The 23533-nt window shown below is 39.2% G+C and overlaps 1 protein-coding gene across 1 annotated transcript in view; it reads right to left on the bottom strand.

Moving 5' to 3' along the window:
* CEP112 (centrosomal protein 112) overlaps positions 1 to 23533 on the bottom strand; it is a 158356-nt gene that overhangs the window by 62773 nt on the left and 72050 nt on the right. The window lies entirely within an intron of this gene.

Here is a 23533-nt window from a genome sequence, read left to right as displayed (position 1 = left end):
GGTTCGGTTGGTAGGCTGGAGGGAAGGAATGCCATCCAGAGGGACCTCGACACGCTTGTGAGGTGGGCTGATGCCAACCTCATGAAGTTTAACCATGCCAAGTGCAAGGTCCTACACCTGGGTCGGAGCAATCCCAGGCACAGCTACAGGTTGGGCAGAGAAGAGATTCAGAGCAGCCCTGCAGAGAAGGACTTGGGGGTGTTAGTCAATGAGAAAATGAACATGAGCCAGCTCCAGTGTGTGCTCCCAGCCCAGAAAGCCAACCCTATCCTGGGCTGCATCAAAAGGAGCGTGACCAGCAGGTCAAAGGAGGTGATCCTGCCCCTCTACTCTGCTCTCATGAGACCTCATCTGGAGAACTGTGTGCAGTTCTGGTGTCCTCAACATCAAAAGGACATGGAACTGTTGGAACAAGTCCAGAGGAGGCCACGAGGATGATCAGGGGACTGGAGCACCTCTTGTATGAAGATAGGCTGAGAAAGTTGGGGCTGTTTAGCCTGGAGAAGGCTGCATGGAGACCTCAGAGCAGCCTTCCAGTATCTGATGGGGGTCTATAGGGATGCTGGGGAGGGACTATTCATTAGGGACTGCAGTGATAAGACAAGGGGTAACGAGTTAAAACTTAAACAGGAGAGTTTAGATTGGATATAAGGAAGAAGTTCTTTATGGTGAAGGTGGTGAGGAACTGGAATGGGTTGCCCAGGGAAGCTGTGAATGCTCCATCCCTGGGGGTGTTCAAGACCAGGTTGGATGAAGGCTTGGGTGATCTGGTTTAGTGTGAGGTGTCCCTGCCTATGGCAGGGGGGTTGGAACTGGATGATCTTAAGGTCTTTTCCAACCCTAACTATTCTATGATTCTGTGCCAAGGAGGCATACCGCAAACAAGAAATAATGTTGTAAAATGACTCCTAATCTGCATACAGGAAAGCAAATAGAAAGAAAACACTAATTCACAGTGTATCCTAAATGAAACAGAAATACAAATATGTAAACTGTGTGACAGGGTAGTGTTTGCATATGAATTTATATGGCATACTTGTACGTCTGTGTGTGCACGTATGACAGCCCCATGGCTGAAGAAACTGCTAGCTGATATGGTGACTCCTATTTCTGTTTCAAAGGAATAACTCAGAATTCTAACTAAGAATATCTGTGCTGAAATAGTGTCATAAAAAGGGTGGGTCATAAGCCCACAGCAATTTGCCTGTAGGGAAAAAATAGACTTGAAAGAAAAAAAGAAGGTTGCTCACTCATTTTGGCCTATTTAAAATGCCAATAAATGTACTGCATGTTATTTAGAAGGAAAACATGTGCTCTTAATTTTAAAAAGTAAATTGCATAAGAAAATATAAAGTTGGCAACAAGTTTCAATTAAAATCTGGTGGTGATGGCTGAAGCTTTGCTGCAGTTACAGGCAACAGAGAGGAGAAAAGGACCCAATGAGTACAGTCTAATTAAAAACAATAAAAATACATCTTCCTTTTATTTTTCAGGAACTCCTACTTGAACCCAATGAAGCATTTACTTGGATCAGTTTCTAAGGAAGAGGCTGGAGTATGACTGCATCTTTTAGACCCACAGTGGTGGAATACATGGACTCCACTGTCTCAGTGTATTACACACCAAACCACATCCACCCCATCATTGCATTCAGCTTCAGTGTTGAGGGCATTTTAAAGTCACAAAAAACAAGTAATGCAGAGTTAAGATCAAATCCAACTCAACTTATTCCCTGAGGCTGAGATCTAGAGCCATTTAGGTGTTGCTTCAGCAGTTTGTACAGTGACTAACATCTTCCAGCAGATGAAGTTGCAATAACCCTTCACTGCTGAGTGTACTCAGGCTGCTGAAACAGGGCATCACTTTAAAGACCACTGCATTGCTCAAGTGGATCATGACAACCCTTCAAACAGAGTTTCAAAAGTTTTCCATGTCTGGCTGACTTGGCTGCAGTTGCAGATGACTGTGTAAATCTCAGTTTGCTGTGTTTAATTTTGCTTGCGTGTAACATTTCAAACACCCAACAAAACCACCCAAAAACCCTGAGCAGTTCCATGAACTTCACTCAGACATGAACTGTTGGGTTCAGATGATCACAGCGATACTTTCTAGGACAATAACCTAAAATACTAGCCTGTAAGCAACAGCCCCATTAGAACCACTGATACCTAGCATCTGCCTCTCTGTGCTAATACTCATCTCAGCTTTTTCTCAACTGGAAGAGCATGAAAATCAGTGCACGCATTTGAAGAGAGCACAATGTGAAACCATCAGCTGAACCCTTCTGAAAGGGAGATTTGTTCCTTTGTGTCCTGTTACACTGGTGTGATGTGACAGAGATGGATGAGGTACACATAACATTTGTTATTGAGTAGTGGATTATTTTTGAAAGGAGATCAGTCCAGTCAAGGGAAAGGAAGTCTGGAGTAAAAACAAACCTTGCTTTGATGATGGAGAATTAAAAGGAAAATAAGGAACAAAGTAGAAGCACCCAGTGATCCAGTGGTGACAACGACTCCCTTTTAACCCATGATCAGTGCAGTGTCCCAGAAGAGGTGGATGAATATCCCATCCCAGTCACACAGCAACTGGTGGCCCATGCAGTGTAAAATACCTCAGAAGGAATTATCTGTTGAGAGTGGGAATCTGAACTAGTTTAGCTTACTTACTAATAAACAAAGCTTTATCAAGTGCTGAGAAACAGATAGTACAAGTTTCTCTACATCACAAAAATAAGCAATGAGTCCTAAAAAGTAAATAAATATTTTTTTTTTTTGCAGCTCAATGCTTAGAAAAAATACAGCTGTAAGAACTTCAAAGATGTGTAACACTGATTTCTGTCTAAAACAAAATTGGTTTATATTAATAAATCTTACTACTGCAGATTTGGCAAGTCACAACAATTGGTCTAGCACTTGATCTCACTGTGGTCTTAGGGAACTATCACAGTGATTTTTACCCTTAAAACATAAGAGTTAAGCCATCAAGCACAGGGCCAAGGGCTCTCAGATACTTTTGTCCACAAAGTATCCTAACCCAGCTGGACTCACTGGGCCCAGTATACCTGTTTTCTCCATGCCAGATGAATTTCACCTGGCCAGTTCAGCCCATTGGCAGCTCTATTTGTAGCTCCATTTTAACATGACAAAGATAAAAAGGACACACCGCAGTGCTGAAAGAGGAATCTTTCTGTTTAAGCTACAACCTAAACTTGAAGAGATATCACATCTCAAACAACAATTTAAAAGATTTATGAATTAGCAAGAATCACTGAAATTTAATAGCTCAAGCTTCTTGTCAACTTTATTATGACCATGTTAACCAACTATAGTAAAAGTATTTGCTATATCATATTAACTCAATTAAAATATATTAAGAATTTAGAATCCACTTGCTGGTAAAATCAGCAATTTGTTTATATCACGAATCCTTGAAAAGATAGATTTGATTTGCAAAGGAAACTTTTACAAATGTCACACACATTATCACATGGGTAATGATGTGGCAGAGCACAACTTAACAGGGATAAGTAATAAACAGCTATTTAGCTCTCACAGCACCATGTATTACACTGTCAAATTTAAATGCCTTTTGGGTAAGAACACATAGGCCTATAAATATGGTAATTAAGGGAGCAGATAAATGAAAACGGTGTGAAATTAAGTGAAAATGAGCAACAGTTCAAGGACCAACAAGTTGGTCTCACCTCCTCAGAGCCCTTCCAAAAAAGCACAGGGCTGTGCTGGCTCTTCCAGAGGAAATCATGGAAGTGCAGGAGCCCAGGTAGCACCACCATAATTAAAAGTAACTGATCAGTAGTCTAGTACTTATTAGAAACACTTAAATATCAGCAAAGATGAAACTTCAATACTAAGAGATGCATTTTATTGTGTTCTTCTGCAGTATTTTGTGCATACTTAAGTGTTCTTATTCTTGAGGGACAAAATTCAGTCCATAACGTTGGTGATAATACATAACTTCTGAACTAGAAGAGATCTTTATCCTCTATGTAACTACACTGCAGTGATGGGATGAAGTTATTAATACATGCATAAATCAAATGTTCAGAGTTTAGAAATCAAGCTGTAGAATACTAGAATCATGGTATGGTTTGGGTTGGAAGGGATCTTAACACCCCTGCCATGGGCAGGGAATAATAGCAAGTTTAGGAATTCTTTTGTACTGCTACACACACTAACTTTGCCATATGTATGAAGGCTGAAAAGAAACACACAATACACAGGTATCAAAATGCAAGTTACACAGAAAAAACTGGCACCATCCTTGTTCCTAAATCTATGTCTCTATGCCAGAAAGGAGCAGCAAATTTTCATGGGGTGCAGTACCATTGAGGAAAACAGAAATTTTGATCATTTTTTTCCCAAAAGGAGTGCACCTAAGGAGATCCGGACTTTCAAAGCAGCCCCTTAGCTGCTTAAATCCCAGTTAATGTAAATGGCACTTAGCTACAAACTGAGCTTTAAAAAAATGAAAGGGAGGAGAGAGGGGGAGAAAGAAAATCAGACATCCATGTGAACAGCTCCACAAAGAACTTCAAATTAACAGAGCTTATTTTGATTTCTTAATTTACATAAGTCCATTTGATTCCAATTTAGTTAACAGCAGCTAGAAAGCAGAACTTCATATAGGTTGGTTATTGTCACGGCCTTCCTAATAAAATGCCTTTTAGTCAAACAGAAGAACCTCAAGCCTACATGTGTAACTAAACAATACGGTGCACTGGAAAGTGAAAGGATGACTTGCCAAGTTGAAATGGAGATAAATGTAAATACATTTTCCATTTAACACTTCTAAGACCTGTAAAAGACTTGGCCCTCTTGCCTGGAAGACAGCTCCAGAACAGTTTCTTATTACCTGATTTACTGTATTTGCTTTGAAATAGATTAGTGAGTCAAAAATTAAACCATCCAGCCTTCCTTCTTTCTATCTGATGAAAGACATGTTTACAGCTGTAGTTTTCTTTGTACAAACAAAGTGATTTGAATTAGAATGCTAAGAGACCTACCTGGAAAGAACTAGGGAAAGGAGACATTTCCCTCTGTGTTTCTACTAAGAAATTCAATGGAGACATTCAATTGGCACCTAACAAGCCACATAACTGCATTAATGAAACTTAAATATGATGGAGATAAGAAAAAATCAGCGACTTTTGAAAAATACAGTGACTTTTGAAAGCAGAATATAGATACAATATGGAGTGGCTAAACAAACAGAAATCATAATCTATATCCAAAACCACGTTTACTGTATCATAAAACTGTAATGAACTATCCCTAAATGATGATTGATGAAAATTACAAGAAATACATGTTTAGTCTTCCCTGCTTTCCTTTATGAAAATTGTGGCTTTATTTTCTGTATTTCAGCATATGAAAGGCAAATATTCCTTTTGCATGAATGTTAAGATACATTCAGTTCTGAAATAACACTGGACCAAAGCTTGTTCTGAAAGTGAAGAAAAGCTACTGCTATGTAAGGAAGAACTTTCCTGCAATGGATTACAGAAATGAAGGCTAAAAATCTCTGCAGTGGACTGGGAAGAAGTACCCATCAATCTGAGAGCATTTTTGTGTCCAGCACCCCCTAAATCAAAGCTTTTAAAAAACATTTGCATTTAAATTTTCCATGTATTAAATTTAAAAGCATTAACGTTTCCTGAACAACATGTAATACTGACTTAAATACAGACATGATGTATTACAGATTTAAGGATTACTACAGACATTCATCTCTATGAAGCAGCAAAATTAGATGTATTATAAGTCCTAATTTGTCCCCAGAAGAGGCACAGGCTGTATTGTCTATGAGAAATGTCTCTGCCTGCCAACTAATGAAAAGCCTTCACTACAAGTAGAATTGCTACAACAACCCCCAAGAAAAACACCCAAAAAAGCATCACACACTTCATTTTTGGATGCATTTGTTTAATGCATCCAAATGACTCCTGCTCAAGTCATCTGCCATGACTATCTCCTCAATAGACAGTTGAGGAACTTAAGGAAGACCTAAGTTCATGCTACTGCTCAAGCTCTGCCCTGACTGTTAATCAAGGTGAAATAGAGAGAATTTTTCAGAACTCCAGATAACCACAGGAAGCCAACTAAGGCACCTGATGCTGTTATTCTCTGTGCTGATGACTAAAGATGACTTAAATCCATTAGTGTGTGTGTACTGTTCTGCTCTACTAAAGAACCTAATACACCAGGAAACTCTCTCATTACTGACATCATGCTGCTACTTCAAAGATGACAGCTTTTAACCAAACACGAAGTCCTCATTCCCAGTCTCATGAATGGCACATGTGCGAGCAGAAATCCTGAAATCCAGCAGGTTCAGAAATAAAAATGGTGTCATTTGCAGGTTTAGACTTTAAAGAAATAATCACTTTCTAACTTTCAAAAGAAGCCTCATTTCTGCAAGGCAGGAACAATGGTTGCAGTACTTCTGTTAATAAATCAGTTGCAGTACATTGCAATGTGTACATTAGCTGCTTACACAAAGAATTACACAGACATGCAACTTTTGGTTTTCTCCTTTTTGAAATCAACTCCTAATTGGAAGAAGCAGATTCTGTTTGACTACCTTTAGTATCAATCCTTATATTACATCAGATAAATTAGTCACCTCCATCCAAGGACGAAAATCCTAGAGAAGGAAGCCTTTAGCCTAACCTGGCTGTTAGGTTGGAGGCAAAGGCATCAGGTTATGGCACCTATTGTCACACACATAGAGCTGACACCATTTCTAGTCTCCCTTTCTTCACCTTCATCCTCCAGTGCTGGTAGCACTATTCCCACCATCTTGACAGTGGCTCTTCCAACTTCAGAGACCTTTTGGAAGCATCAAGCTTCACAGCTACTAGTTCAGAAAGACAAGATCAATCAGAGGATGATCTGTACAAAATATATGAAAACTGTGTGCATAACATTTCTTTTCTTGGGATAGAGAAGGGTTGGTTTTTTTGGCTCAGTATCTTCCTCTGGCACCTTTACACTGATCTCTATCCTTTTAATCCTTCTTGGGTTTGTCCTTGAATGCAGTTGATGCCACTTCATTTTCTGAATGACAAATAGGCCACTGCATCCTGGGGCATGAATTTCTTCAGATTTATTTATGCAACTGTTTTGAATCAATTGTGCACTTTGAATAAATATTAATATATAGTTTAAATGTAAAATCTGAATACATTAAACATGCAAATTCTATGAAATAAGAGTAAAATAAAAAAAACATTATATGTATATCCATTTATACAGGTCCAGGTTTATATTTACCACCCATACCCTGCCAAAAAAAGTAAACAACCCCACTCCCCCCCAGAAAATGCATTTGGAGATTAGGAACAACGTATTATCCCTAAACTGAATACTCTGGCAAGGAACAACAGTTGTGGGAAGGGCTTGAAGGAGAAACTGTTGACTAGAGGCAGAGCACCAAGTGGAATATTCTCCTTTCTGCACAACAATGAAGCACAGTCTTTTAAGAGGACAAATTATAGGACACAAAGTTTGAAACCTACTGCTTTTACTTCTGTGGCAAGCATCACTGTTTTGAAGGACACGATCTTACTGTGTACAAGTAAGGAATCATGACTGTGTACCACATTTCTACTAACGTGAAGCACAAAGATCAGGGAACTATTAGATTATTTCCTGCATACCATGAGGCGGCATTTTTGACAAATGGCATCTGATGCCTTTTTGAAGCAGAGATTTCAGCTTTCTCCCTGTGCATGTCTAATTACCACAGTAATGAAAGCTATAAAGGAATAGCAAGGCAGTCTCTGCTAAACCTCCTTGAAACTCAGGCACTGAAAAACAAATATTGCCTTCCATATAAATGACTGCATTAGAAGCCATTATTGATTAATGCTGCGCATTTCCTCTCAGCCTCAGATGAAAAAGATGCCAAAGAAATGTTATCACAAGGTTTTGTTTGCACAGCTTTAGAAATGATAGCAATCTACTAAGCATCCACCGCAATACTTGGGTAGCACAGGTAAGAATTAATTGGTACCTTCTTCTGCCCCCCCCCCGAATTTCAGATGCTGAAACTGTTTTTCCCTTTATTGAACCAGCTCGGCCTAGACTAGCTTGTCCCGCAGTGACATGTATATTGAATACAAATCAGACAGCAGAGCTTTAAACCTGTGTTGCAGCTCTCATTTCCAATTCGAGAACTGTACTATAATCATAAGCTTCTGGTGGATGAAAGGAAATCAGCTCTCTGAATATTAGCTAATGCCACATTTGCAAGTCCTGAAGAGATCTGTGCTGTTTAAAAAAAAAAAATAGATCATTTCTCGTGAACCTATATATATGAATCGCTTTGTACTGCTCGACTGATAGAAGCGATGCCTGTGCTGGGATTAAACCCTTTTCATCATAAAACCTCATCTGGTTCGGAGTCCAAGTCCATCAAACCTTTTCCCTTTAAAGTCCCGCCTTTGATTCTACATCAATTTATTCAAACCGCAGCTGGGTGGCTGAAAACGAAAGGACAGCATCATTTAAACCAACCATGTTCCCAACTTGAAAGAAGGGCTATAATTAAAAAAATGGGCATAAAAGAATGGAAATGGGATAATATTTTTTAATGGTAGTTCAAAGGCCGACAGATGTCAGAGCCTTTGAAGATGTCAGTACACTGAGCAAGAAGTTGCCATTAAATAGTTTGCCTGAGAGGTGAAGCAGCTTTTTAATGACTGAAAAAGCCCTTGCAGACACATCCTTGTGTTTTTAATTTGTCAGAGTTTCTGCAGTATTTTCTGATTAATGACACATGATTATAACTGCATAGCATACATATTTTTATACTTTGTTAAATGAATACTTTATTCCATATTCCTTCAGTGCCAGATAAAAACAGGAAAGCTTTTCTAGAATCCAAAACTATTCAGATTGCTCAAATATTTATGGTAATTTGAGGGGATTGGCCAGATACAGAGCTACTATGCTTGCTACCTTTTGTTCTTTAATGGTGCTATTACGACTGCCATCACAATGTGCATGCATTAAGGGAGCATGTGACCCAGTAATGTATTTTACCCTTCCTGTGCCCTAAACAATCAGAGCTTTCATAATCCACTGATGAACAAGGTCATCACATAAAAATAACAGCTAGAAAAATTCCTCAACTGATCCTAAACAATACAAACAATGGCAGCCAATGTACTGTAAGTGGAGAATAACACTTCTCAGAAAAAAAACCCCAACGTACTGCTAGGAAACGTCATGTTTTGAAGTAAAAACCACCAATATTTATAAATGCAAAGGAAGTTCGCATCATCACTCTGTTAAATGCAAATTTTTCTATTGTCACCATGAATGGAAAATGTAGTATCTCCAAACCCAGAGACAATCTCTTTGCTCCCAGAAGTAAGCTCTCAGATCACTACAATAGTCTTTTGTGAAAGTGGCTGTCAAGCTGAGCAGGTAGAGCACAGGGAAGCAGCCCAGCCCTGGGAGGGACATGAGAAGCAAGCACTGCATCCCTTGGGCTGTACCACACCTTGGAGAAGTCATTCATACAAACACACAGTCATTACAAGGGAATTTCATTAATGTACTGTTCTTTCTGCTCTTCCAACCTAGAGCCAGCTCATTAATTGCATCATAAACAGAAACATGATGGGCTTGGCTATAACTTAACATACAGAGATTGGAGGTGCCTTAACACAGAGCTCTGTGAAATCAGTTGCTGGTCTCCCCAGCTCATTTATATGATTTCATAATTATGAATATTTGGTTTGTTGCAATCTATACCTATCAGGAACCATATTCCCATGTAACAACCATGCTGCCTACCACCACCATCATGAACTTCCTCGAGGGAAGGAAGAGAACTGTTGCATGCTCACTGCTGCACTGAAATTGCATGCGCCTACAGCTGGAGATGAAGAAAGCTGTTAGCAACAGATGTCCTGCTACGTGTTCACAGCACTGTATAGTTACTCAACTGCAAATACAGGCACTGTAAATTTTGAAAAGGAATAGTCTATAGCTGCAGAGAAAAGAAATGTAATTCTGAAATCTAATTCTCCCAAAGGTATTTATTGAATGGAAAAGGAATCCTGCTAGGAAAAAATACAACTATGTTAGAATTTCAGTATAATAAACATGTAGAAGTGGAGCACTTTCAGTACAAACAGTCGTAAATCCAATTTACAACTAACCTGCAGCTTTCCTTGTCAGGTTATTCTAAAATTACCTTCAAATACAGCTATATTTAAAAGCTATTCTACCATTCATCACAAGAACACTTGACTTTATCTCAAATTTCATGAAGATTTGAACCTTGAATCTATGAATGTTCCATTACCCACTCTCACCACTTTTCCTGGAAAACAAACCATGCATGTGAGCAGCCAGGAAGCTGCTCAGCAGGATGGGGTGGAAGTGGCTGCAGGGAACAACCACTACAGTCAGGGTGTCAAACAGAGAAATGAGATGAAGATCTCACTCCCTCTTCCAACCACATCTCAGGAGCTTGAAAGATCCTAGTTATGTGGAGCTCTCAGCAGGAGGGTTGAGACAGGGGTAAGCTTTGGATGAAATAAAGCAAGGGGAGCAAGCTCTGTTCATCTACTTCTCTTCAAATTGTTTCTGAAGAGTAAACATCGACACAAAAATGTTGCTGCTTCTGCTGTTGCACAGATCTAGTGCTTTCTGTTCATATTCAGTTATTTTAGCACTATGGTAAAATAGGAAAATAAAACTTTAACCAGTTCTAATTTAGCTGAAATAAAACGGCAGGGAACAAAGAAAGGTTGTGGGACTCTAAACTGCTGGACTTGCTACTGCATTTCAAATTCATGTTACAAACCTAAAGCACATTACACACAAAAGATGTATCAGACATGAGTAAACACTGCAAGATTCTTCTAAAATATCAGACACTCTGAAAATAATGTTTTGCTGCAGAAACCCCATACAAGCATGTGTAGCTGAGCCATTCAGGTTCTATCCATTAGAGGGCAATAATACATACACACACATGCTCATACATATATACACATAAACACACACTGACTTTAGCAGGAAAACAAGTATTTTCTCTTTAATATTACCAGTGGCATATAGACAACTTGGGTCCTGTTTCATTCTCTTCCCCTCCACTCCCTAACAACAGTATCCATCAGATCACATGGTACAGTAACAAACTGTTCTTTAAATTTGCTTTTCTACAAGTAAATCAATATAAGATACAGCTTAGGAAAGCTTACAGCTAGTTGTTATTCAGCGTAGGTTGAATAGATGGAACAACCAGGATTTATATGAGCACATAAATCATTACAAGGGTTCCCAAACTTTGAACAGATAAAAATGTTCTTCCCATGATCATCTCCTTCCTAAAGTCATAGAATCACAGAATAGTTAATGTTGGAAAGGACCTTAAGATCATCCAGCTCCAACGCCCCTGCCATGTGCAGGGACACCTCACACTAAACCATGGCACACAGGGCTCTGTCCCACCTGGTCTTGAAAGCCACCAGGGATGGAGCATTCACAACTTCCCTGGGCAACCCATTCCAGTGCCTCAGCACCCTTACAGTAAACAATTTCTTCCTTATATCAAATCTAAACTTCCCCTGTTAAAGTTTTAACTCGTTACCCCTTGTCCTATCACTGCAGTCCATTCTCAGCATCTCTGTAGACCCCCTTCAGATACATGAAGGCTGCTATGAGGTCTCCATGCAGCCTTTTCTTCTCCAGGCTAAACAGCCCAAACTTTCTCAGCCTATCTTCATACAGAAGGGACTCCAGTCCCTTGATCATCCTCGTGGCCTCCTCTGGACTTGTTCCAACAGTTCCATGTCCTTTTGATGTTGAGGACACCAGAACTGCACACAATTCTCCAGATGAGGTCTCATGACAGCAGAATAGAGGGGCAAGATCACCTCCTTCGACCTGCTGGTCACGCTCTTCCTTTTCTATTCAGTCACATAATAAACCTCTGATAACAGAAGCAACTGCAGACATGGCACATATCCAATATACTTTAGATTCCTGTTAGTGCTACAGACAAACCATGGAAAGGCATTTTCCCTGTGTCATTAGTAGAGCCACTTGAGGGAACCACCTCATGTGCTGCGTCTTCTGCTTGCTTGTTCAAACCATGTAAACCTACTGATAAACCTCATTGTGTATCACAGGTCCTCAACCTCCTGTTTGCTGCCCCCACTTCTAATAGCCTGTAAGCACATCTATGTTATGAGCTTATGTTATAGGACAGGAACTACATATTACTCCATATTTTCACTAACTCAGCATAGACTCAGACCCCTGAGAGAATTCCAGCAATACAAATAATTACCATCAGCCCCTAAACTACTGCTTGTCAACATCTTATTAGTTACAGGATTGTTGGAGTCTACAGTAATACACAGACAGCTGTATCATTGCCATAATGACTAGTAATTCCTATCAGCACTCACACTACACTGATTTGTGTTGGTGGTTTGTTTATTTACTTATTTATTTTTAATTTTAAATACATCACTTTCAATGCTCAATCTGTATTTCATTAGAAATCATTCAGGTGATGATTCCAGCTAACACCTAGTAGCTTTCATTGACTGTTGAATAAACACATATGTTATACTAGAGGTTTAATCAAGATCTGAATTCAACCTCGTCAGTTCCAGGATGAAGACGTAGGACAACACAGTGGTCATGTGTGCTATTAAGACAGCACACACATGCCCAGGACAGGGGTAAGCAACTTGAGCTCAGACATCCTCAATGATACCAAACACAGCAAGACAGAACACAGCTATTTTCCAATATTCCAGCCTCCTCTGTGTTTGCAGCAGCTGTCTTTCCAAAACCCACTTTCCTCGCTATTTCTCTTTTCTAAACTCATTTTACAGTTGCCAATACAGCAGAAAGCACAGACTACAAAAGAATTCAAGCTGTCAAAGACAACTTTAGAAGAACTGTATCACCCATGTGAGAGATGGAGTTCACTCTTCGTGGGATTTGTCAGATCTGTTTCAAGTAAAAACACTGTGTCAGGGGTTTTTGTCTCTCTCATTCTTTATTTTCTTTTTCAGACTACATCAGTGCTGTTTTTATGAACTCTGAAGAGCAACTTTTAAACTTAAAAATGGAATATTCACAATCAGGCCAATAGTTTAGGGGCCGAATAGTTCAGAATAGTTGCAATAGTTCAGAAGGCCTTTCATACATATGAATTATTGTGAGATATGTAATTGCAGTTTGAAATATATTGTTTTTCTCCATTAAACAGAAATCTACAGCATCCTTGACATCGATTTCTGTCATTTTGTCATGATAAACATTCAGGTATTAAGTACGTTCCACATCATGCACCCAGGCATGATTCCAATTAGTGCTGAATAGAAGACAAAATGTCAGCCTAATAAGCTTCAATTTGCAAAGGCTTTGAACATTTGATGATATCATCACTTTGCCAATCATTCCTTGTACTTTGGCTTCTTTCTTTTCCACATCACCTTCCTTGTCAAAAGAAAGTCTTTCAAATCTACAGAAACGGAGACATGAACAATGTCAGTCATTGGTCTGACTGAGCTAAAAGATCCAAAACTGACTCCCCAGTACATCAACAGAGAACTGTGATGTGCACAATATTCCCTCAAAGCTAATTTGCTGCCAACATGTAAAGTAATTGGGGGAAAAAAGTCGACTTTAAAGTCATACTGTGAAAAATAACTTCTTCACATGAAATCCACACTAAAGACCCTGCATCACTGTCAGAGCCTGTGCCACTCCTTCAGAATGAAGAAACAGTATTCAAGTGAGATGACAATCATTTCTTCAAAGGTGACTGGACCAAAGAGCAGCTCTGCTGCCTGACTTCATATTGAAAAGACTCAGTGTATAAAAACAATGTATTTTCTTTCTAATTTGTTTCTTTAAAAAAGTTTTCCAAGAAGAAAAAAAGACAAATTGCAAAAAAAGGTATATATGGTTCTGTAAGCTTAAATGTATGAGGCTAGCACATGTCCAAAGCCTAGAGCTCAGGATACATGATGATTTCTCTACCTGGAGTTTCCCAAATGCAGAACCTAAAATCTCTGCTGTTACCTGGGTGTGAGGGAAAACAGGAACACAAAATGGCAGCAGAAAAGACAAGAAGATAATGAATCAGGATGGGTAATGCAGATGATCATGGGGACTCTCCAATGCTCTGCAGGGCAGCCAGTGCTGCCTGAAGACCAGACCCCAGTTCTGAAGAGAGGACATAGGCAATGGTCTCTCTTAGCTGACTCCCTGGAGGAGCTGGGGCATAGAGGGGCTGACCAGACCAATAGGGTCTACCACCCAGGTCCAACATGATTCCTTGCACTGAGCTGAGTTCCCCCATTTCTTTGGTCTGCATGTCCCACAGAGTTCAGTCAGGGTTGCTTCACTGGCACACGGTTGTTACTCACTGCCAAGAACTAGAAGGAGACAAAACCCAGCCTAAACTGTGCATGGCATGCCAAGAGTTGGTGCTTTGGTATGAAAGGAGATTGAGCAGCATGGAAGGGGTGGATCTGGAACTGTCTCCCAGCCAAAGCAAAGAGAGGGAGTTGGGAGCACACACCAAGCACAGCAGTGTGTGGAGCGGTGCTGAAAGAGAAGAGCGCAGAGCACTTGGCTACCCCTCCAGCTGATGGGTTAGCAAATTCCTAACATCTGAGGCAGAAAATGAGACGTCGAAGAGTTGCTACAGACACCAGGGCTGGGCCAGTGGGGAAACAGCTGCAGAGATGTTTAACAGTGAAGCACTCAGCCCATTGTCTGTGCCAGTAACATCATCTTCAGATCCACAGAGAACTCATCAGGGGGTGCGTGGCTTTTTTCCTTTCATAGCTCTTGTCTATGAAAAGCAAAACCAGAGAAGCTTTCCGGTTTTCTTCCTGACTAAAGCAACATACGGAGGAGGAAGCAGTTCGTGGTGGAGTACCCAGGACAGTGCAGCACAACATAACCATCTCAGCTGCAATTTGTTACTGGTTTTCCACTTGAAGGTTTCTCTATAATACTTTAATGTGGGAGCGTGCAGAGCTTTATGGATGGTCTCATATTTCTCAACTGACATATCTTCAGCCAAAGCATGCCAGCTACAGGAGAGGGCAAAGCTTTTCACTGGCTTTGTGATTTCTTCTTCCCTCATCACAAACCACATGAAAGAAAAATACAAATAAATTAGCTCTCCAAAATTGCTATTTATTACCTCATCATGAAATCCTCTACTGGACCCTGCAGTGGTATTGAGTAACATCATTACTTAAACCATAAAGAGGTTGTATTTATTACCTAAAATTGGGAAAATTAGCATCCATATGGATCTTATTGTTGTAAGACCAGTCATGCTGCCAAAACAAGTGGTGTTAACATTCCAAACTACAGATTGTCATAATTTCTCATCCAGTGTTTCATTCTTTCATTTGGTATTTATAATACCTTTGAATTGAGGAACTGAATGGATCATAAAATCTCTCCTATCAGATAAATCATTTAAGAGCTAGACTACTGTTCAAACCCTGATTTATGGTGGCAGTGAGTGAATGGAATTAACATCTGCTGACCTAAGGAAGAGAGACTAAACTGATTTTGGATCATCTTTCTCTAGAAAAGGGACGAGAGAAAAAGCACACCCTAAAAAATTTAACTATTTAACCTTCAATGCATAGCATGTTAGTAGGTAGTCACAGATAGGATATCCTAATGTCCATCACTGGAAAAACGATGGAGTAAAACTCCATGAAATTAATTTCCAGGCACATGAGGAATAAAAGGGCCACTGGCAACAGGCAACCTGGACATACCAAGGGTAGATCATGTTTGATCAAACTGATGGTCTTCTACAGTGAAATGAATGACTGTGGAAAGGGAACTGTCAACAACTTTCATCTTGACTTTGGCAAGGCTCTCGATACAGACTTTCATGGCATTTGTCACTTGATAGGACCTTCAAGAAGCTCATCAAACTCAGTTTATTCAGCCTAGAGAACAGAAAGCTAAGGAAAAACCCACTTGCTGTCTTCAGCCAAGTGTGAGGAATTGTAGAGAAGACAGAGGCAGACTTTTCTTGAAGGCAGTGAAAGGATGAGATGCTACAGATCCAAATAGTAACAACAGATGTTCCAACTGGGTATAAAGGAAAAGAAGTTTCACAATGGATTAGTAAAGCCCTGCAGTAGGTTGCTCAGGAAGGTTGTGAAATCTCCATCATTGCAGATTCCAGAACTCAGTTGGACTTGGCCCTGAGCAGCACGATGTTGCTTTGAAGTTAGACCTGCTTTGAGCAGGAGGTTGGACACTGTGATTTCCAGAGGTCCTTCCAACCCAAAACATTCTATGATGCTGTGAAAAATCTTCAGTATGGATCCTGATCTCCCATTAGAGGATGTCCCTTCAGCCATCCAGTGGAATATCTGAAGTAGATATCACTGCTGTTTTCTAAATCACTGTACTTGTTCTATGGACTAAGAGAAGTCAACTTCCTTCTACTCAACAACTCTGTCAAGCATACTATAATATGACACTATCTTATTCACAAAATAACTAAAAACCATTAATAATGTTGTGAGGAAGCATTCCCTTCTCTGTACAGCAGACATTTACCAAGCAAGTTTAGTTGTAACATTTGGAACAATCTAATATCAAAGAAACTCATTCAAAAGCAAAGATTTAGACTCTTACACTTGGAAGTAATATCAATAAACAACTTCAGAGTCTGGCTTTGCCACACTGAACTTCACATACAAGAGCTTATATTGTAAGTTGACCATTTCTGCAGATTAACACAGTATTTCTGCCTCTCTGCTTAAGGAATTATGTTACACCATCTCAAATCCACAGTTACTACCACCTATTTTGTGTTTACTGATGTACTTGATCATTTATTACTTCAATATTCCTTTATATCATTTTAATTTTAAAAAGATTACACATGTATAGCTTACTGTCTGCTAGTGCTAATCATTCATTGCAGCCATCACACACAAACCATATCTGCAAAGCCACACCTAGTGCATGTGTTTAAACACTGGCATAAAGCTCCTTTACCCTGCTGATGAGCAAGATTGATCTCATTTTTTCTCTCAGAAAAATTATTCTATATTTATTCTATTCAGGAAATAATCATTTTTTCCTAAACAGGGAGTACTGGCATAAAAGAAAATTACTGCCATATGATATACGCCCTGTCCCTACACAAATGAAATAATGTATTCCACCTTTACAGCTGCCAATATTTAAAATTAAACCAAGAAATAATAGAAAAGTGGTGATTACGATGCAATAATAATTACCATATATTCAATTTCATATTATACAAACAGAAAGTCCATTTTGCTGAAAAGAACTCCATCTCAAAATCAGAGTTCCTGTTCTGTGATGAGCCAGTTTCTATGGCAACTGCCTTCTCTTTTACCTACACTGTAGACGGCACAAAATGTCAGTTCTTTCCTAAGCTAACTTAACATTTTTAATCAGCAAATGATAATTTATGCACCATTATGTATGGTTTCCAAAAACATCTTTAGCAAATATTTCAAATGCTGAGCAGCCTGAAGTATAAAAGGACAGAGTAGCAAGCAAAGTGACACCTCCTGCACCTAATTCCTCACTAATTTCAGTCCTACGGTAAAAAGCAAGAGCCAAGGGAAAATGTGGAAGAGATCATAGATGATCACCCAGTACAGCACAAAAGTGCTTTGATGGTTCCATTAAGCAAGGAAGTGGCAGATGTTTATAGCTTGTTCAAGTCTTTTGAAAGGTAGCTCAAACAGAAGCAACAGCTTAGAAGTGGGGACCAGAAGCAGAGTGGTTGATGTGAAACTACAAACGTGGCAAGGTGGCTTCGTCAGGGTGGGAAGGAGAAGGTGCACATGAGGCCCAGACTCTCCCCTTGATGGGGATGCTTCTGAAGGGAACTCTGAGCCTCAAATGTGTGCTTTAGCTTTAGAGCAAAAGTTCATTTTTTCCTCTAATCTCAAAGATTATCTATGCTGCAGCCCAGATTCTTCCCACAGCTCCTCTGCATTTACACAAGTACAGCTTAAACCAGCTGTGTTGATTACTTGAGCCCAGCACAGGATAGTATCTGAATGTTTCCCCAGGAGACTGGTGCATTTGGCCCTTTTATTGAACACTCAACTTCACAGCAACACTATTAGTTAAAGCCCAATTTGAACATCTGTATAGGACCCATCATGAGATCTTTGATTTTAGTACAGCTTCACCATCAGAAGGATCCATCTCAACCCTGAGTCAGCAGAATACAAATAACAACCAAGGAAAACCACGGAAGTGTTGCAACAAATATTTGGTACTTTAAATATATTACATCAACGTTCATTTTCCTGGGTTGATTGGTGGCAATTTAAACATGCTGCAATATAGACAAAAGCTTTTGTTTAGGAAAGACTAAAAGGGAACGGCTGTGTGTCTACAGAAGCCTGACTGTCAGCCCAACAGCCACTTTCCAAGTAAAATATAGCAAACAAATATTTAGATTGCAAGTCCATGGTTTAAATTGTCTGCAGAGCAAGGCTGTATAGCCAACAATGCATTTCTTCTCATGCCAAACACATCTTTCATTAAGAAAAGAAAAAGTCAAAGGAAAAAAAGTGAGTCATAGAATCTATTTACTCAGGATTGTATACAGAAGTGACTTCAGTAGCACCACCAACATCTGAATGTTTCACAAGCTACATCTATCTGTACCCTCCAGACACGATTAGGCAAACTGCTTCCACTGCTATCAGAATAACAACCCTGTGGAAACTGGTGTTTGGAGATACAGAACAATTACATGAAGCAGAAGAGTTCATCAGTGATTTATCTGTATGGTAATAATAGGCTCTTAGAGATCAAAGTCTGAGAAAGTCTCCTATTGTGGAACAAATGCTCCCCAAATCCTTCTGTGTTAGTATTATAAAACTGAAAAGTTAACTGCTACAGCAATATTTACACACAGACACATGTGTTGGGGTACTTAGTTATCATTGAGCAAGTATATGGTGTTTCTATTGATTTTTTCTGTATTTTCTCTTGCCAATAGCTGATAAAGCTCTCCATCTCTCCATCAACCATATCAGTAACACTTCAGACTGACTATGTACAGGCAGGTAAGATAAACCTGTTCCCCCCACTCTGTAGATACAGTAATTATATCTACAGAACTATAAACATACACCAAGGATTTGTTGGAACGAAAATAACTATCATTGCTGGTATGAAATTAATGATCATTACTGGGTGGGTTTTTGTTGTTAACAGGCTCAAACAGCTCAGAATTAATTCAGACAAAACCAGGTGTAGAACACCAGCTGCGGAAAGATCACCATTTCCAAGTGGGAAGAAGCAAATTTTCAAAGAGGAAATGCCTGTACATTGGGCACCAGGGGAGGAGCCACTGAGTTCTGAGAAAGTAAAGCAAACCAGGATGGTAAAGGCCAAAGGGATCAAGGGAAATGTAAAAAGCAAAAGAGGAAAAAGAAAACGGATACTTCAGCCATGGGAAAATAGCTCATTAACTCTTCTCACCACCTCCAGCCTGCTCCTTCTTCATAGCAACTTCCATTCTCGATGTATGCGTTTGCCTGAGTTTAGAACTGTTCAAGGTTCTCCTTTCCCCATGAATAATGGTTTATTGAGAGCCCTAAGACACCCCCAAAGAGCAGCAATCTTCTCTTCAAGAAGCCTCATTTCCCAGAGCAGACATCAGTGACACATGCTGGCAAAACGTGCCTCAGCATTTGCGCTACTCTTGACCCAATTACAAATGGATGAAAACATTGGACTTGCCAATTATCTCATGAGAGAACCTGGAAAGGGAATTCAGCTTCCTCACGGAAACTTTTCTCCTCTTGCTGTAGTGCCAATTGCCACATTTGAAGTTACAGGGGTATATTTTTTCCCCTTCTTCTTGCCTGAAGGTCAACGTCAAAGAACAAGCACAAAAATGATCCAAATCTGTACAGCAGCTGGAACATGGAAATCTTTGAGCTTGTTGAGGGCACATGTCAGATGCTGGGGAGACAATGACATTCACAGGACAAAGGCACAACGTAAGGGCACAACTGGTACCATAGCCCACCTGGCATTGGTCATTAGGATTTCCTAACCTCGCTATCTCATTTCACAGAAGAAAATTAGATGTATTATTCTATGTAATCATAAGTCTTTCTTCAGAAAAATCACCAATTCAGTAGCCAGGCTAGTTTTATTAAAACAAAGGAAGATTTCTGTCATCCAAGGAGCTCCTTGCTTTGTGTACTGACACAGAAGCTAAAATGATTTAAGGATATGGGGAATGAATGAGCAACCAAACTGCTCCTAAAGAAAATCCAGGTAACATAAAAATCTAAATTAAATAGAAGTAGTGATTCAAAACTACCCTTTAAAAGAAAAAGAATCCTGTGTTATTAGATACTTTTTCAAGAATAACAATATTATGGCAGTTCATAGAAAATGTATAGCATTTAAAAGACTACAAGAACACAGCATGGTATAAAAGCCTTTGTACTGCTTTGACTTTTATTGACCTACATGTCAATTTACTCCTCCCCACACATTATAATCCTAGGTGAAAAAAATCTAAGCAAGCCTCCTAGAAATGGAGAAATCCAGGAGCTAAAGCGGAATGAAACTGTTACCCAGAAATTCACCAGCAACACAAAAGGTGATTTACTTATATCAAGTTCCTTTCCTGAAAATATATTAAACTTGTATTTCAAAGAAGCAGTAACATTATTTTCTATTTTATTAAAATCTGGTAATGCACTGAAACCTTAATTTTTATACTTTAGCTGTGATTAAAGCATTAATATATTCATATTTGAATAAAATCTACCCGCTTTGTATACTATCTTTTACAGTAGCTGAAGACCTATGTGCAAGTAGAGACCTTGGATAGGCAATATAAGAATAAATTAATCTTTTCAGTAACAGTGTAATAAATTGTTCTACAATACTCAATCACAGCTGTCTGTAGCAATATACTAAGAAATATGTAATCTAAACATTTGCTACTCTTTCATATGGAAAAGGACTTAAGGAAGAATAAATACCTTTAATAACAGTGCTTTCACATCCTTCACTAAACATTGAACAAATAGGTCCTTCAAAATACACTCTACGTGATTAACTCTAATTATTATTTAAATTTTTTTAAATGGGCAGCAAATCTACTTTTCATTCAGCGAAGCAAAATGGCCTCTTCTCCTGTTTCATTGCACCTCGACTGTCACATAGAGCAGTCCTAAAGAATATTGCTGCCAAACATGGTTCAAAATTAACAGGATTTTCAAAGCTGTTTACATAAACTCATATCACTGATATCTTTGTTAGAGACTGCCAAATGTTTCATAAAGGACATTGGCCATTAGCACATTCAATGGCCAAACATGCTTCTTGGAGAACAGAATATATGCAAATATTAAAAAAATATTTAAAATATGTGCCATAATTCCATAAGGAACACCAGTATTGTCTGTTGAGCTCGCTGCAAAGACAAAGTGAATCCTAATACAAAGACTAGAGGAAGGAACGAAGAACAATTTATTTCCCCAAACGGAAAAAAATCTGCATCCTTGAAAGCTGATAGATTCTTACTAGAATTTAAATAAACAGCTCTTCTAATCAAAGGCAACCGCTCTTCCCTCCCTGATTTACATGACATTCTCATGGCAGTAATGTTCAAGAGACTGTACAGGGATATTCTAAGAAAAGCCCAGTAAAAAGGCCAGTTTTTTGTTATTAAGACTATTAGGGTTTCCCTAATAGCTGCGATAATTTCCAGTTTTCTATGTAACACCTGTAGTAGCATTATACACCCCATTACAAAGAGACAGAACAATCAAACTTTGGGCTCCAACCTTTGCCAAAATGACCCCCAACAGAATGAAACAGATACACTTACAAGACAGCTCTCAGATTCTCTGAATTTGCTTAAGATAGTATCATTATGTTTGTATTCAGTGTTGTGCAGAGAAATATGCAGGATGCTGGCGTGTAGACAGAATAATTCTGTAACATTTTAAACCTGGGTTGTTTTTTTGAGTGCCATGCAAACACAACATTAGTAACGCAAGCAAGAGGATGATACAACTTTGACAGGGCACCCTCAAAGAGCTCTATAATTAAGATGTATCTATCTTGGGCCAAAGCAAAAAATGCAAAGATAAAACCCTTCAACAACTTCAGTCTTTGTTCATTCTTACAATAAAGTGGAGAATAAAGGGCGAGGTTCACTTTTTCAGAAGTCACCTGAATATCCTCTTTGAAAGCATTCTCACAAAAGTATCTCTCATTTTCCTTGGAAAACCATAATGGTGGAAATGGAGAAATGAGTCCTCGCTCTGCAACGTATCCCTTATCCTCCCCCAACCAGCCGTTTGTTTTCCAATAGACTTAACTTAAGCCACACTTCAATAGTCTGAGACATCCAAAGGTAAAAGAAAAAAATTATTTTAAAGTTAATATTCAATTTCGTTAAGCTTCATTAAAGTTGCCAGTGAAAGACACAGCCCACTAGTCTACAGGAAAGTAAAGTGAAAACGCCTCAATGTCAGTCGTATATCTCATAGGGAAGGCGGTGGTGCGCGGAAAACATACATCGTTAGAGACGCCTTCCCAAAATGTCCAGTTTTGGGATAAAATAATCCGTGCATGATAAGTAATTCTAATGCTGATTAGTAAAGATTATTTTCTGAATACTCTTTCAACTAGAAAATCACCTCAATTTTTTTAAACATTGCCATTGCAGGCCTTTTTTTATATAGGCTCTTAGGAAAATATACCATGCCATCCTCACAAAATACGTTGAAAAAAATGCTATCAGATGGGTTTTGAACTGAAAACTCATAAAGATCATTTTCCATGCTGACAGTGTGCATTTCATCCAGAAGTTTGAAGAGTCAAATGCTACCCCAGCTGGGGGTTATTCTGCCAAATGGCTTCCAACAGTGACCAGAGATGGAGGATGGGAGGGGTGCGTGTGTGTGTAGGAAAATAAACGTGATGGTGAGCAAGCCCAAAGCCACATCATCTTATCAAACACCCGACATACGGAGCCAAACACACAATGCAAATCTAGAATACCAAACTGAAACAAAAGGACATGAACAAAATGAAATAAAGGCATTTGTGAGTTACCTGCAGAGATTTCAAAACAAAAAAAAAAAGCATCCGAATGAAGCAGATATAATTCACATGGATTTGCCCAGGAAGGAGAAAAGGAGGGGGTGAGTGTGAGGGCTGGGGGGGAGAGAAGAACAGATACCTTTTTTCTTAAACAAATCCATCATGAAAGAAAATGAGACAAGATTATAAATAGGCCGAGTTATAGCGCACCATGGGATTTTTAATCTGGCTACCTGTGGTTTTTGCAGTTAAAGCCCCTATTCAGCAGTGGGAAAGGAGGGGGGAAAGCGGAAAAAAAAAAAGAAGGAAAAAGAAAAAAACTAAATCACATCTATGTGCCAGTTTCGCAAATGCTCACCCAGGGTGCAGCACCAACAATGCTGCCA

The sequence above is a fragment of the Melopsittacus undulatus genome, chromosome 11 (genome assembly GCF_012275295.1).
Source record: "Melopsittacus undulatus isolate bMelUnd1 chromosome 11, bMelUnd1.mat.Z, whole genome shotgun sequence".
In the NCBI taxonomy this organism is placed as follows: Eukaryota; Metazoa; Chordata; class Aves; order Psittaciformes; family Psittaculidae; genus Melopsittacus; species Melopsittacus undulatus.
The sequence above is the reverse complement of the archived record's forward strand: the minus strand, read 5'-3'. Positions and strand labels throughout refer to the sequence as shown.